Source organism: Papio anubis, chromosome 7, assembly GCF_008728515.1.
Source record: "Papio anubis isolate 15944 chromosome 7, Panubis1.0, whole genome shotgun sequence".
NCBI lineage: Eukaryota > Metazoa > Chordata > Mammalia > Primates > Cercopithecidae > Papio > Papio anubis.
In genome coordinates this window covers 127,186,800-127,203,261 of record NC_044982.1, presented here as the reverse complement: position 1 = coordinate 127,203,261, position 16,462 = coordinate 127,186,800, and the positions used below count along the sequence as shown (strand labels likewise).

Below are 16,462 nucleotides of genomic sequence, written 5' to 3'. Positions count from 1 at the left end.
TCCCCTGGGAAAAGAAATGTTTAAATTAAGATGTATTATAAGACAGATTCCAGTGTCTTATGCACTGAATTACAACTCACTAGCGTGTAGCTTTTACACTATAATTGCTCTCTCACTCTGACCTTGACTCTGAACATTTTTACAAAATATTTGTCCCCTAAGCCTCACCCCAATTTCAAGAAGCCCATATCATCATCATCACCATCATCATCATCATCATCACATATAATTTAATTTCACTTTTAATTCATCTCTGGCCAAGAAGATCTAGTAACTTGACAGGGGAGAAACATCAAAAGGAAACTCACAATACATGCAAATATAAATTAAAATCCACCTTGCTTTGTTATAATTTTCATTCTAAAAACATGTACATAATTCATGATGGAGGATGGGGGGACTAGTAGATGCAGGGCTGGAGACAACTTTTTAATAGTGAACAGTGCCATGAAAACAGTTTTTTTTTCTAATGAGCCAAGAGAATGAGGGAGAAACTCAAAGAGGCCACGTCAGTTTGATCTTTCACTTCTACATCTTTGGAAAAAAAAAGAAAATAAAAGAGAAGTTTCCTCTTTGAACTTTCTGAAATGACCCTACATTTAATGAACTATAGTGTCAAACATTTGAAACGTTTAAGAAATCTTGCTCTTTTGTTTAACACACAAGGTGGTGTTAGAAAAAAAATACTCAGCAGATAGTCACATTCCTAACCTTACCTTTCTATGAGGAAAAAGAAAAAGGCATTGAACTCTATGGGGGCGCCCGGACTGCTGTTTAACTGCACTTCCACCTTGCCCAAGGACGAGATTCGCCTTCAGGAGGTGAGCCCTTGATCCAGCCAAAGGGGAATGGCCACTGCGAGAGTGGGTCCCTTCTTTTACCTGGACACAAGTGCAAACTTAATGAATCCTCTCCCCTACCACACGCCCCAGACGGTGAGGGGAAAGCGGAGTGCACCTGCTGCATCTCCCTTCATATCACGTTGCTGATATGAAAAATAGTTTGCTATTTTGGAACCCCCTGGCAGCCAGAGTGAATCGCCGAGGGCCCCAAGCTCGTTTATCTTGTGTCAGAAGCAAAGCCAAATGAACGCCACCTCGCCCAGCACCTGAAGAATGGGAAGAAGCTCAGAGAGAGTAAAAATAACCAAGGGCTCAGGAAACAGTGCCGAGACAAGCGGCCTGTACAGGTTAAGTAGGGCTTCTCACAACCCACTCTGACTTTTAGAACTCTACACTTTGGGACAGGAAGGGGAGTGCTTTTTCAACTAAGCAGACTTTGTGGGTCTAAGGTCTAGGATGCAGGGGGCCGTTCCTGCCCAGTTTCCTGCAGTTTTGGTGAGCTGTGGCTGTGATGGGGAATAACTGAAACCCCCGGTGGCATCTGGTGTCAGCTGGACTGCGACTGGAGATGGGAAATAGATAGGTGCCATTCCTCAAGAACTGGGCAAATCAATCATCCATCCAATATCACACTCCCTCCCCTTCCACAAACCAGAGAATGGCTGAGGCTGAGATCATGTGATTGAGAATGATCCAAAAGGTTTATTTCTTTTTAAAGTGGAGAGACAGAGAGAGATCAGAGATGCTGGGGAAGGCTTATGGCAGAGGCAGAGTTGGTACCAGATTTTCAAGAATGGATAGAATTGAGATGGGTGAAGAGGAATGATGAAGGTGTATCAGTGGGGGGAAAGTAAAGACAAATAGATAGTGGTGAGAATGAGCTTGCTCCTTGCAGAGTTGAGCAATTCTAAGGAAGGTTCGAGGGGGCATGTTCAATGTGCAAATTCTTGGGCCTTGTGCTAGACCTACTGAATCAGAATCTCTGTAGCCCAGGGGTCTATGTTTTACAAATTCTCCAGATATTTCTTTGCACATGATAAATTTGAGATGAGGGCTGAGGACAGAATGTCAAGACCTGCCCAAATGGAGGAGAAGGTGGCCTGGGGAGACCCATGTTCTGCAGATATGAGGCGCAAGCTTGTTGAGTGACACAGATTGGCGTGAGTCCTTACCTTCCTTCCTGCTTGGTTCTGTCGTGTCCTGATTGTCATCCTGAGGAATAACTTAGGCTTTATGAAGTGATGAGGAAAGTCACTTCACAAACATTAAAAGCACAACTCAACAAAGAGGCAGGTCTTTTTGGTTTTCTTCAGTCCCAAATCCTGGGGCATTGCTAGGTGTGTGGCAGGCATGAGAAAATATTTGAGATTTTGTATAAAGACTACTGGCCTAAGATTTTCATCGGTCAGCAAATTCACTTAGAAGTTGAAAAAATATGTAATTTTCTAAAATGTATCTCTTTTCAAAACAAAAGCAAATCCTAAAAAATAAAACCTCATGAGATTATGATCATACAATTCCTTTCCAATAATTGAGTCATAGAGATTCCAAAAATATGATAAGTCCTGGCACATAAAGAATGTGCAGGTCCACAGAACAGTGTAGAAGCTGAAATTGACCTTACCTAAGCCTCTAGTCAGCCTGGTTGGGTTCATGAGGAACCTTCTACCCCTACCCCATATCATCTCAAACATTGAAAGCTCTCATGTTGAGAGGCTTGGAAGCCGCCAAACTTTTTTTTAGAAGAATCCTATGGCTCCACAGGAAGAAATTCTCCCTCAGAGAAAATACTACAGTAATGTGTCTAGAATAATAATAATAGACAAATCACTCGATTGCTGCTTTAGTTCCTGACATGTTGAAATTGAAAAAATAATAGTAACTCCTTTTACGATCGTCAGGTTACTTAAGTGACTTAATAAACGTAAAGTGGTGGCTGGGCGCAGTGGCTCACGCCTGTAATCCCAGCACTTTGGGAGGCCAAGACAGGTGGATCACGAGGTCAGGAGTTTAAGACAAGCCTAGCCAAGAGGGTGAAACCCCATCTCTACTAAAAATACAAAAATTAGCCAGGCATGGTGGTGGGTGTCTGTAGTCCTAGCTACTCAGGAGGCTGAGGCAGAGAATTGCTTGAACCTGGGAGGCAGAGGTTGCAGTGAGCTGAGATTGCACTACTGCACTCCAGTCTGGATGACAGAGTGAGAGACCATCACACACACACAAAAAAGCAAACTGGTTAAAACAGTGACTGGCATATTTAAGTGGTTTATTTTACTTGATTCTCACATAAGCCCTAGAAAATCTGCATGACTGTCATTCCAGTTTTACAGATGGGGAAAATGAGGGTTGGCAGGATTAAGTAACTTGCTAGTGGTCATAGAGCCATTGTTCATATGCAGGGATCATGCTTTTAACCACTTGGCTATATTGCCCAATCAACACCAACATGACTATGCCCTGAAAATAGAAACCCAGACACATGTAAGTGGGAAATAATCCACACAATTATATAATAATATATACTATGAACAACTGTAGACAGCACTTTTCCCAGGGCGATCTAGGCACCTTTCTACAAAAGTAAGAAGGAGAGCTTAATGCTGATGATGGTTGTCATCTTCCATAACTCCCTAAAAAAAATCAAAGTCCGCTTGGAGACCTCCCTCTGTTATTCAGCTACTCTACCAATTCCTTATGTAACCTAATCAGATCACTCGAATCCTGGCACCCCAGCCAGCTGACTCTCAGCTGAGCCAATATCAAAAAAAAATTGTGTTTTAATGATGCCACCCTCTCATGGGACTTGTCCTGGAATTTGAGCCTGGAGGGAAGTCTCTTCCTCTAGGCATTGAATTCAACTGTCTTTGGTGGCACAGCTACCATAGTGAAGGTGTGATATTCTGCACTGCAGTGGACACTTAATGCCTTCTCTCAAAGCATCCCCCATGTGAACTGCCATTGTCACTCATGGGTCTTTCTATTAAAATTCTACCTATCTTTCAAGGACTGAGACAATGCCTACTTCTCCTCTTCTTTCTAGAATGGTATGTGGTATGTATATGTATACCACATACTGCCATTTTTCTGAATATAAACCACTTTAGAGTAGGGTCAGCACTGATAGGAGAGGTGAAATGGATTTGCTGTTGTTGATTTGGGGCTGAAAATCTTATTTTACAATTATTTACTTATGTATTTATTTCTTTTTGAAACAGAGTCTCATTCTGTCACCCAGGCTGGAGTGTGCTGGTGCCATCTCAGCTCACTGCAAACTCTGCCTCCCAGGCTCAAGAGCTCCTCCGACCTCAGCCTCCTGAGTAGCTGAGACCACAGATGCGTGCCATCATGCTTGGTTAATTTTTGTATTTTTGGTATAGATGGGGCTTCACCATGCTTCACCTATCACCTGGGCTGGTCTCAAACTCCTAAGCTCAAGCAATCCTCCCACTTTGGCCTCCCAGAGTGCTGGGATTATAGGTGTGAGCCACCGCACCTGGCCTACTTATTTATTATCAACTTATTTATATATTACCAACTTCTTTGTACTCCCCATAGCACAGCACAGAACACAGGAGCTGCTATTAATAATTAGTTCAAAGCAATTTAATTCATGAGCCATGTCCTCAGGGAGCTTCTATTCTATTCAGGAGGCCAGTCATAGATTCTGGAAAAGTTAAAGATTGAACTTAAACATGAATACAAGAACTGGCACAGAGCATTACAGCATTGCCCCTACAATAGTCAATCAGGTGTGCAGAATAAGAGAAAGGAGTCCTTTCGACAATTTAGAAGGGTACAGGGGAGAAGTGGACCTAACCTTCACCCCTAGCAGTGAGTCAATTTGCACAGAGAGGATGTAACAGCTTACCTGGAATTGATGGTAAGAAGATCAGACCAGATAAATTGCTAAGATCTTTCCCATCTGAGAGCCTATCATTCTGTGGACCAGACCTAAACTAAAGGATTCAGTACCAAATTGTGTCTCTGAGGTGGATTTTTTCACAAAGTTTGAAATTTGACATTTGGGACACGTATCTAGCAGATGCAGATTTTTACCAGCTTGTGCTGTTGATTCCAAAAAATTCATCAGTAGATGTTAAAATCTTGAGCTAAATAACTTATCTGAGAGGAATGTTGTAGTAAGACTTCTCAATAACTTAGTTCTTAGGGTACAGGAATTTGCCTGATCCTTTTCTGAGAACAGGTTGGCACTGAGGAAGGACAGTAATATCTGGTCATTATTAAGTGCCTGCTGGGAAGTAGCACTTTTAAAAATTTAATTGACACTATTTTATTTAATCCTCACAACTCTATCAAGTAGCCACTATTATTATTCCCATTTTTCAGATAATGAAATTAAATGAGAAATTAAATGATTAGTAAGCAGTGGAGATGGAATTCATGTACAAATCTCTATCTCCAGAGCCTAAACACTTGTCTCTAAGTTACATTGAATGAAAAGCATTTAAAACAAAAAATGTGAGTGTTATAGACGAACAACCACCACCACCACTGAGCATTTGTTATGTCTCAGGCTCTGTGCCAGGCATTTTATGTATATTATATGTGGTTCTTACAACCCTATAAAGTAGAAATTATGTTCACTTGTAATAAATAGGAAACCCAGGTAAGTAATTTGCTAGCAAATGTTCCTTTTAGGATGCACGACCAGATGCTTTGGTGCCAAAGCCTTAATATTCAAATTCTAAATTTGCAATTTACTTTCTGTGGCCTTAAGCATGTTCCTCCTTTAATAAACTTCAGTTTTTCTTATCTTTTGAAAAAGAAGGGACAAATATTCCTACCATATACAGTCACTGTATATGTATATTAACTTAACTTGGAAAGGTGAATGTGTCTAACAAAATGCCTAGTGCAGAATGACTGTTTAGTAAATGCTGTTGAATCATGGAGGTAGAGGTTTCAGAAGGGGCAGTACCTCTGAAAGGAAAAGATATCACAAGGAAAAAGATAACATAGAAATCATAGAGGAAGTCAGGAACTACCTCAGGTCTGCCAGGAACCAGAAAAACTGAAGCCACAAATATATTGACCTAAGAGACCTTTAGTGACCTCAATAAGCAAAACATGGTTCTAGAATTACTCAGAAGAACAAAAAATATCTTACAGGCTCCCAAAACCTTGAAACAGTAAATATGCTGGGTTCATTAACACTAGAATTTAATACTTTTCTACAATTTCAGGTTGACGTTTCAGCATTCCTGGTGTCAATCATGTACTGTAATTAAATAGTGTGATAACAGTGAGATTACATAGGCTAGAAATAAATGTGGGTCTTCGGTGAATGATCCAAATCTGATATAGTTGAAAGGTACGAGAAGGCATTGAGATCTTAGGGCATGGAGCCCCTCTTCAGCTTTAAGGAAAATCTGCCCAAGTCAGCAGAAACAGAAAGTTTACCATCTGCTTGTTGGCTTCTGACATGGTTATTTCAGTTCAATTCCAAAAGGAACGTTGTTTTCAATAAAATTATTTATAGAGTATCTCAAAATTATTTTTATTTGTGAATAAATAAAACAAGATGTTATTTAGCAAAATTTAGCCCATTGGTTTCAAATACTGTGTCCTATCTTTCTGCAAGCAATACAATCTGGGGACAATAACAATCCTTGGATTTGGGGACCAAGGACATGCAACAGGGCACTTCAACTTTTTCAAATGTCCCAAACTGCCATTCCTGTGGAAATAGGATGCATAAGGCGTACAGCAAATGTAGCCAGAGAACTGGAATAAGTCTGGAACAAGTGGCTTGAGGCAGATCTTCAATCCTATTGAGTTCCATGGTGTGGATGAGTCACACGTGCTTCACAAATTGGAAGTATTGCTGCAATGGAAGAGGATGGCTTTTTGTAACCAAAGTCAGGTAACGCAAATCCAGATGCAACGTGTATGCTTCGGGTATTCAGATTACAGGTAGACATTCACAGGAGGACCACGTGAAACAAGCTTCAAGCTCAGAAATCCCTCACAGTTCTGTAGACAGTGCCTTCAATGTATCACCTTCTCCCCACCACAGGTTGCAGATCTCCTTTCTTGACAGGGTTATACAGAATGACTAACTTGATTTTCCAGAACAGGCTAATATCCACTTCTGGAAATAGTTAACCTGAGGGAAACTTTGTGTAAGGTGACTGTGACTGTTTGCAGAAGGTATAGCCTGGGTATAGCTTGTGTTGGTATGGATTGTCTGTGAATTCTTTGCAGGTGTTTTGTTCCTGGATCCTTACAAAAGCTACGTGCAGGCAACAGTTCATGGATACTGGCCTATGGCTATTCTTCCACTATCATACACAGAACTTCATCTTACACAACCAGTGGTTTGCCTAAGGAAGATTAATTCATAATAAATTTGTTTCTGATACTGAAACACCTGAACTACTTGAACACCATTATTTTATCCTTGACTATACCTTATTCTTATAATTCAGACTTGCTTCAAAGGTTCGTTTGCACTCAAGCCTTTTGTTCTCAGAATAAATACAGTCATGCATGACTTAACGACAGACATATATTGTGAGAAATGTGTTGTGCAGTTATTTCTTCCTTGTGAGAAAAGCATCAAGTGTACTTAAACAAACCTAGATGGTATAGCCTATATCTAGGCTATATGCTATAGCCCATTGCTCCCAGGCTACAAGCCTGTACAGCATGTTACTATAGTGAATACTCCAGGCAATTGTAACACAATGTTAAGTATTTGTGTCTAAACATTCCTAAGGAAACAAATATGGTATTATAATCTTATAGGGCCACCATTGTATATGCAGTCTGTCATTGGACTGAAATGTCAATGTGTTCCATGATGGTGCTCCTATTACAGAAGAATGTTAAAATATAATTCTGAATGCTGCTGTTAGACATCAGTCTTTATGTCCATGTTTCTTCAACCATTTGGTAAATTCCTGATGAAAAACAAATGAGAACACCACTCTCTGAGTTTTTGTATGTATATAGTACTTTGCCACAACCTTTATACTTGAACATCAGTGTGGTTGGGCATCAATTCCATTGCTTATTATTTACGTCCTTGAGTATTCTAAATACGTTTCTTCATTGTCTTCAGGTTAAAGCGCTGTTTTTGAAAAGACTGATGACAAACTGATTTTTTTTAAATACGTTTCTTCATTGTCTTCAGGTTAAAGTGCTGTTTTTGAAAAGACTGACGACAAACTGATTTTTTTCCCCCTCTCTTGTGAATGCCAGTATCTACATCTGGGTGCTCATAAAGAAATCTTTTCTTAAATTTTTAAGCCAGTTTGGCCACTGTGAATTGATTTTCTCAGTAATAGCATGCCCTTTTCCAGTGTATATTTTCTATTTACTTTTATTTCAGGAAAGCTTGATTGAATTATAGTTTTTAATATTAATTAATATTAATATTAATTATTTTCCATACTTCAGTTTCTTCTTTGAAACTTCTTTGAAAACTCCTATTATACACGCATTGGATCTTCCCTGTCTAGTTTCTGTGTCACTGTCTACTATAGTAGTTTGGTTAGTATGGCTCAATGCTTGGCATTTGTAGGGATATCTTTTCACTTGGTTTTGTTGTAGATATACCGTACATGGTGTTTTGGCTTTGTTATCTTACTCTGACTTTTTATAATGGGTGGTTCCAGAGATTTAAAAACTGTTGCCTTGACACTGCCATTTCCCAGAGTCCTCTTAATACCATTTTAAATAATATAATTCTGGAAATATAACTACTAACTTTAAAAAAAAACTACTGACACATGCAACATGGATTAATCTCTAAAAGAGTATATTCAGTAAAATGAAACAGACATGCAAAAAAAGCATATGCTGTATGATTTCTTTTATAAAAAGTTGATGAACAGAAAACTAATATATGCTGGTATAAACTGGAATATGGTTATTTACGTAGGAGAGGTAATTAACAGAAAAGGCCATGGAGGAACTTTCTGGGGTGATGAAAATATTGTATAACTTGATCTGGTAGTAGTTATATGGGGACATAAATGTAAAAACTTTAGCTGTACATTTTATATTTACATACTTCATTCTACGTAAATTATACCGCTGTTGAGATATAATAATTAAAATGCATTTAAAAACGTAATTCAGTGCCCCCAAAGGAATTTCAAACTACATTCTAGTTTCCTTCAAATTAGCCCAACACCTAGAACCTAATAGGGGTTCAATCAATATTTGTTAAGTGAATGAAATAAGGAACCACCCACTGAAGTTACAAATGACCTCATCTTTCACTACTATGTGTCAGCATCTTTTCCAAAATTGAATCTCTCCATCCAAAATTGATCTCACCATTAGACAATATGCTGATAACCACAAAAGGCCACAGTCATTCATTCTAATTTAGAGAATTTGGATCATGTATCTACCATATTTTAGGTAGTATTTTAGGCACCACTAGGTATAAAATTATGAAGTCAACTATTCCTTGCCCTCAAGGTTTGATATGGTTTGGCTCTGTGTCCCCACCCAAATCTCACCTTGAATTGTAATAATCCCCACATGTCAAGGGTGAGACCAGGTGCAGGTAATTGGATCATGGAGGCGGTTTCCCCCATACTGTTCTCGTGATAATGAGTGAGTCTCACAAGATCTGATGGCTTTCTTTATAAGCATCTGGTATTTCCCCTGCTTGCACTCACTCCATCCTGCTGCCCTGTGAAGAAGGTGTCTGCTTCTCCTTTGCCTTCCACCATGATTATAAATTTCCTGAGGCTTCCCTAGCAATGTGGAACTGTGAGTCAATTAAACCTCTTTCTGTTATAAATTACCCAGTCTTGGATATTTCTTCACAGCAGTGTGAGAGCTGACTAATACAAGGTTCTTATAATATAGTCCAATCTTTTAAATAGTACTTAATCTATAAATCTTAAATAGGAAGATCTTCTCCTAATAGATAAGAAAAAGATGGCAAATTACAGACTTTGTAATCATTATTACCAAAAAATATTTGTCAATGCACAGCTACAAAAAAATCAGCCAAATACTAGACAACACTAGGAAGGAAATACTGAGTAAGAATGAGAATTTGAATATTAGTAGTGCTAGTTGGATGCTGGTGACAAAATACAATATTGGGAGGGGAACATTTGCTTCAATTCTCAGTGCCCCAAAGACTAGCAATTTTGGAAACAATGGAAAACAATACCCTGGACATGGTGTTCTCATGATGACTACCTTCAGCACTGGCTGGACCATCAGCCAGGTGCCTTTGAGTATTCCCATTCTTGCCTAATTAAACCAGTGACATCAGGATAAATAACAGTACATGGAGTTTTCATAAGTGTAGATTCAGAGCAAATAAATAAAAGGCAATGTTTCTTCACACAGCTAGGAATCAAAACAGGGAACTTATTGATTCAAAATGACATATTAGCTGAGATGATACCCTGTAAATTAATAGCTGGATAATATAGACTTAGACTAAAGATGTAGGAGAGGTTGTTTGATTTCTGTTCCTACCCTCTTGATGTTAGCATTGACAATCTTCAATATGCTGTTGAAGCAAAATATACTGTTAGAGCATATTTTGAGCTGAATGGAACATGTGTCCCACCCTGAATCCCGTGTCTTGTGCTCAGTTAACACTCCAAGGGTGACATGAGACAAGAACTCTTATGAGAATAGGAAAGAGTAAGTTAATATTATTCCTCCTCCCATCAGCTCCTAGAGCCTCTTCTGAAAGGCCAAATAAGCATCTTTTACATTCGACCATTCTCCCTGAACATTAAAATATTCAATATGGGGATAACAAATAAGAAACACCCGTCAAAGGCAAAGGTATCTTTGGTAACTTCTCTTTTTCTGGCTAAGGGGCAAAGTAACTTGGAAAAATGAGCCAATAGATTAACAAGGTTCTAAATCATTCTTAAGTCAGTACTGCAATTAATTTACTGTCACAAGCCACCAAAATATTTATAGCTATTTTTCAAACCTTAATGCAGATAGAAAGTAGCTTTTACAAATAGCAATTAAATACATCACTGATGTTAATTATAATAATTTGCATTAATAGAGAGGAAGTAATTTTAGATTTCCTAGCCAAAGATCACAGACTGCTGACTATGCTGCCTACTCTAGGTGAAAAGTATCACTTCAGTCATGTACCATGAGAGTCAAGTGGCTGATATGGCTTTTAGAATTTATGACTGATTAACTCAGCTAGTTACTACACTTCTAAGGAAATTAATTTTAATGATGTGACATTCACTTGAGTCAGTTAGAACTAGTCTATCTATCCAAGGAGAGAACAGACCTATGCTCTCATCTTGATTCTTCCACTTTCTAACTGTGATGAGCCTGGATACTTGACTTCAGGGAGCCTTCATCCATCAAATGGGAACAATAAGATCGTTTTAGCTTCCCCTGCATTCCTTTGATATAACTTCCAACTCTATATAACCCTCTGATTCCAACATATTCTCGCTCAAAAAACAGGGTCAGCCACCTTGAAATTCTGGCCACAAGAGATGCTGGGTGAGCTTAATGCAACAAATCCTTACCTTCATTGTGAAAGCATTTCAAAGCCATCTTTCTGTTCAGAGACAGTGTTCTGGGCTGGAAGGAATCGTTCTTTCCTAATTGAAACAATGGAGTTAATTAGTGGGAAAAAGATGCAATTCCCCAAATTAGGTTCTGGCAAGGACATTTTGATTCAGGATTGCCAAGAAATCCTTAGTGGCCACAGAAAGGCCATTTCTACACTAGCAAAGCAAAATGTACCTTGGCGAAAGCTCCACAGAGTAGTAACAATGTAGGTATTTTCTCAAAACATCAAGCCACACACTGGAGTGTTAAGAATATAACTGCCAAAAAATATTTTGCATATATAATTCACTTAATCACAGAAATAATCTTTGCTAAAACACAAAATCACCCCCAAATAATTGTTTATTTATTCAGGATGACATAGACCATCATTACACCATGTTAGGGTTATTGGCACACTCTCATTAATAGTTCTTCTTGAAAAACAAAAGTATAACCTCACTGGCCTTGATTTACAAAGGTATCTCATCTTTACAAAATGAAGAGATAAGAATATATGATTCTCAGCAGCTGTTTGGTGGTAACAATAACACTCAAGTGTGAGTTAGTGGACAGACTATGGTGACTTTTATAGTTAATATTTAATGATCTTACACTGACATCCAGAATATACAAGTAACTCTAACAAATAAACAAATCAGCGAGAAAAAAAAATCCCATCAAAAGTGGACAAATGACATGGATAGACATTTCTTAAAAGAAGATTTACAAATGGCCAACAAATATATGACAAAATGTTCAACATCGCTAATCATCAGGGAAATGTAAATTAAAACCACAATGAGATATGACCTTATTCCTGCAAAAATGGATATTATTAAAAAGTCAAAAAACAATAGATGTCAAGGTGGATGTGGTGAAGAGGCAGAACTTGTGCACTGCATAAGAACTGAAAGTAGATCTACCATTCAATCCAGCAATCCCACTACTGGGTATCTACCCAAAGGAAAAGAAGCCATTATATCAAAAAGACACCTGCGCACATGTGTTTATTGCAGCATAATTTACAATTGCAAAGATATGGAACCAACCCAGTGCCCATCAACCAATGAGTGAATAAAGAAAATGTGTTAAATATACACCATGGAATACTACTCAGCTGTAAAACAGAATGAAATAATGTATTTTGCAGCAACTTGGATGGAGCTGGAGGCCATTATTCTAAGTGAAGTAACTCAGGAATGGAAAACCAAATACCATATATTGTCACTTATAAGTGGGAGCTAAGCTATGAGTATGCAACGGCATACAAGTGATATAATGGGCTGTGGGGACTCAGAAGGGAGGCGGCAAGGGATCAAAAAAACTATACATTGGATACCATGTATACTACTTGGGTGATGGTACACTAAAATCTCAGACTTCACCACTATACAATTCATCCATGTAACCAAAAACCACTTGTACCCCAAAAGCTATTGAAATAAAAAAATATATAAAAAGAAAAAAATACTTAATGATCCTACGGTATGTGCAGGCATGGTGTTAAACTTGAGAGAGAGAGAAGAAAGAAGTATTTACCTTCTATGGAATCAACCATATATTTAGAAAGACAATGTCAATAAGGAATATCATACAACAATGTATAATATACATTAGTTCATGTTATACAGACTATGAGTCAAAAATTCTCCAGCTCTTTCCCAAGTAGGAGCCCCTTTTCATTTTCTTCAAGTCTTACAATTAGCTATAGGAAAAGGAAGAAGAAAGAGCCATGGCAATGTTTCTTTCAATCAAATATACAAGGCTTTGAGCACAACCAGATTTTGGAAAATCCTGCCATGGGAACTTATGCAACAGTAAAATGGAGAATGGAAAAATTGTGAAAAGTGAGAGAGATTGGAGGAAGACTCATTGAAGTCTGGCTGTAACCAAAAGTTCCCAAAACATGAGGTTCAGCCACCTAGTGTCTTGCCAAGTCCTATTTAAGGGGCCAGAAGGACCAGGAAAGACGTGATGCTTTCAAAGGCCAAGCCAGGCCAGAAGAGGTTGCCCAGCAGGCTTGAGAGCTTGCTGAGAGAGATCTAGAAAATAGATCTGTTTAGAGGGAGAGATCAAGGAAAGCAACCAAGAAATGCACAGAGAAATGAGACCAAGTGAAGCTCAGCTTCAAAGGACTGGGTCACAAGGTAAGAAGTTGGTAAGACCAGAACAGGAAGTATTAAAGGCAAAGTAAGTTAGGCAATTAATTCAAAACCGAGATCCAAACAATGGTAGGGTTTGAGAGTCCTGTTCCAATCTAGTGCCCACTTTGCCGCTTCCATATGCATGTAACATTTCAAAGAATAGAGAAACATTGAAAAACCAGAAGTAGAAAGTCTGCAGAATAAAACATTTTAAAAATAAAATCAACAGCAAATGCAACCAGATTTATCTAATAGGACATTTTGCAATAAAAATCTTTTCACTATCCCAGCCAATTCTTTTCTAGTCACTTTTTTAGACTTCTTCATTGTTTTGGGCTGTTTTATGTCATTTTTATCAAAACTTATTTTCCTAACCTGCCTTCTATGAGAACTTGAATATATAGAAAACCATATGAATTATATTCCAACAATATTATCTAGGTAAAAGGACATCCAAATATAATGCAAAAAAATGGGCCAGATGGAGTCAGGAGGGACCTAGCACCGCTTTTGTCTCATGACATGGACCCTAGCATTTGACCTCACGATTGCCTCATTGTTCTACCATTTTCATGTGCAATGACTTCATTTGATTTGTGTATTTTCTGTATATTCTCTGCAAATCATTCAACTAGCGACCAATTTCTGACTTCCACGTTATAACCATCAGAGTATTTGACGTAACTTAGGTCATGTGGTTAACCCAATCCTACCTTCATTTTATACCTGCAAACCAGAGTCTTATGTAAGGTTCTGTGTAATGCTCAAGGATAGAACCTACAGAACAGATTAGGAGGGTTCCAGTTCATCACACCCAACTTGAAGCTATACGTCTTTTAAAATGCATTTTATAGTATTTCTAGCACCTGCAGAAAAATCATCAAATACGTCAAAAATGATTGAATTTGACAGATTTAGTGCCACTAATTAAGCTTAATATTGACTATAACTTCATCATAAAGTAAAATCACCTTTGTTTCATTTGCTTAATGTCAAGGCTCTTCAATTAAACATATATTGAACATCTACAATGTTTCAGGCCTTGCTAGGTACTGGGAGCATTAACTATGAATAAGATATTGTTGCCATCCTCAAATCATTCCCAGTCTAGCAAAGGGAGATGGATCCATAAACCCATGACTAAACTACAATGTAAGGCTATTGTTGCAGAAAGAAAAAGAGAAATATATATATACACATATAATTCTTTAAAAACAAAAATAAGGAAGCAACTTTTAAATTCTACTGGTATCTGGATGGGAGAAGGAAAGGAAAACTACAGGGAAGGGAAGAATATCTGTCTTTTATTATTAAATTATTTTGTCATCTGACCTATCAGACTTACTCATTTCTATTTATTCCATGGACCTAAAATTCTTTATATATTACGCTATACAAGGCACTTTTTAATAAATTATCCTATTCCAAGATCACAAAAGCCTTCTGAGTAAAACAGTTGAGAGATTGTACCCATTTTGTAGATCAAACCATGAAGAAGAGAGAGAGATGAACTCAAGTTTGGGAATCAAAGCAACCAAGTCTAAAATATACCTAATTCTGCCCCTTTTTGAGTTTCCCTTGGAAAGAATGGTAAGGAGAAAAACAAAACCCCACGAGTCTAGATTCTGTGAGCTGTGAAAACAGATTCTCCTCCTCTGCCATGATCAACCATCAAACCCATCCTCACCCAGCCAGACTTCTGTTAAATGCTCGCTGCCACCCCGGGTTGTAAATTATTTAAATAATTAACAAGCGCTCTAGATGTAATGCTGTGAATGGCCTTGTGATCTGGGAAGACAGTTACACCTTTGGAGATCTTTAGCAAATAAACTGAAAACTCGGCTCTGTGAATTTTCTTTCTGCCATAATTAGCAGCAGATGGACGACTTTTATGGAGCCACCTGTCAGCAGGAAGACTCTCCTTACAGTTTCTGGTTTCTAGAAGGAGCAGGATTAAAATAGACCAGCGCCGTTTGCTTGAAGTACTCTTAAGGGCCCCAGATGTAATCGGATCTGCCGGAGACTGACAGGATTCAAGAGGCAGCCACTCCTCATGGCACTGGCTCACCTGTGAGGCACGAGGCAAGAATAAGACAGAACATTATTTCTCAGCAAGTCTGGGCAGCCGATCATTTCCGAAAACTTGGAGAGCAAGCCGGGAGTCAGCCTGTGCTGTAACGTTCCATTTTACTAACCTTTTTATCCAATTTGAAAATACAAATAGAGCTCTCAGGGTGTAATTAGCGGCAATGACTCTTAATACCTGCTTTCCAAATTTGACCTTAATGGACATTCATTAAAATGGGCTCTGACTTCATAGCCACGTTAGCAGAAAATGGAAAAGTCCATCTATCACTGTCAGTTCCCATTTTCTGCATAATCATTCCTGGAAGAAAGAGGCCTGCAAGTGTACATGGGGGTGGTGGAATTAGCTAAAGAGGAATTTCAGAAAACCATGGCAAGAGCTGGTGTTTGAGTTTCCCTGAGGAGCTCTGGTGCCTAGAGAGCGGTGTAGTGCAGAGTCCCGGCCTGCCATCAGAGATGTGGGTGCTCCATCTTGGCCTTGCTGTGTGAGCTGAGGGGAATCCGTGTTTTTATCACGTCTATAAAACAAAGATAATCATACCACACCTACTGCACAAGGTTTTCTGGGGATCAACTGGAATAATGTATACAAAAGTGCCTTGAAAAGCAAACATCGCTATGTCATTGCAGAAGTTTTTTTGTTTTTTTTTTTTAAGAATGACAGTATCGATGACAATGAGAAGAAGGCAATAAAACAATCATAGGTTTTGATAAGTTCACTCAGGGGAAATGAGGATGCGCTGATCCTGTGCTTGCAGAATACATTTCAGATGGGTTCCTTGTATCAGTTGTAAGTGAATGAGGCGTGTGTCCAATACAGGGAGGGCTGAGGAGGGTGGGGTGGGG

General features: G+C 38.6%; 1 long non-coding RNA gene across 2 annotated transcripts; it reads right to left on the bottom strand.

Annotated features, from left to right (window-relative positions):
* Nucleotides 1-3,064: 3,064 nt before the first annotated feature.
* LOC116275808 lies at nt 3,065-15,906 on the bottom strand. 2 transcript variants are annotated; one of them, XR_004185145.1, is made up of 4 exons: nt 14,245-15,906; nt 11,580-11,662; nt 11,360-11,434; nt 3,065-3,299 (listed from the first exon to the last, which is right to left on the bottom strand). It is a non-coding gene; the product is annotated as an uncharacterized LOC116275808 (long non-coding RNA). The 2 variants fall into 2 exon arrangements; XR_004185144.1 differs by lacking the exon at nt 11,580-11,662 and having other exon boundaries at nt 14,245-15,899.
* Nucleotides 15,907-16,462: the final 556 nt, after the last annotated feature.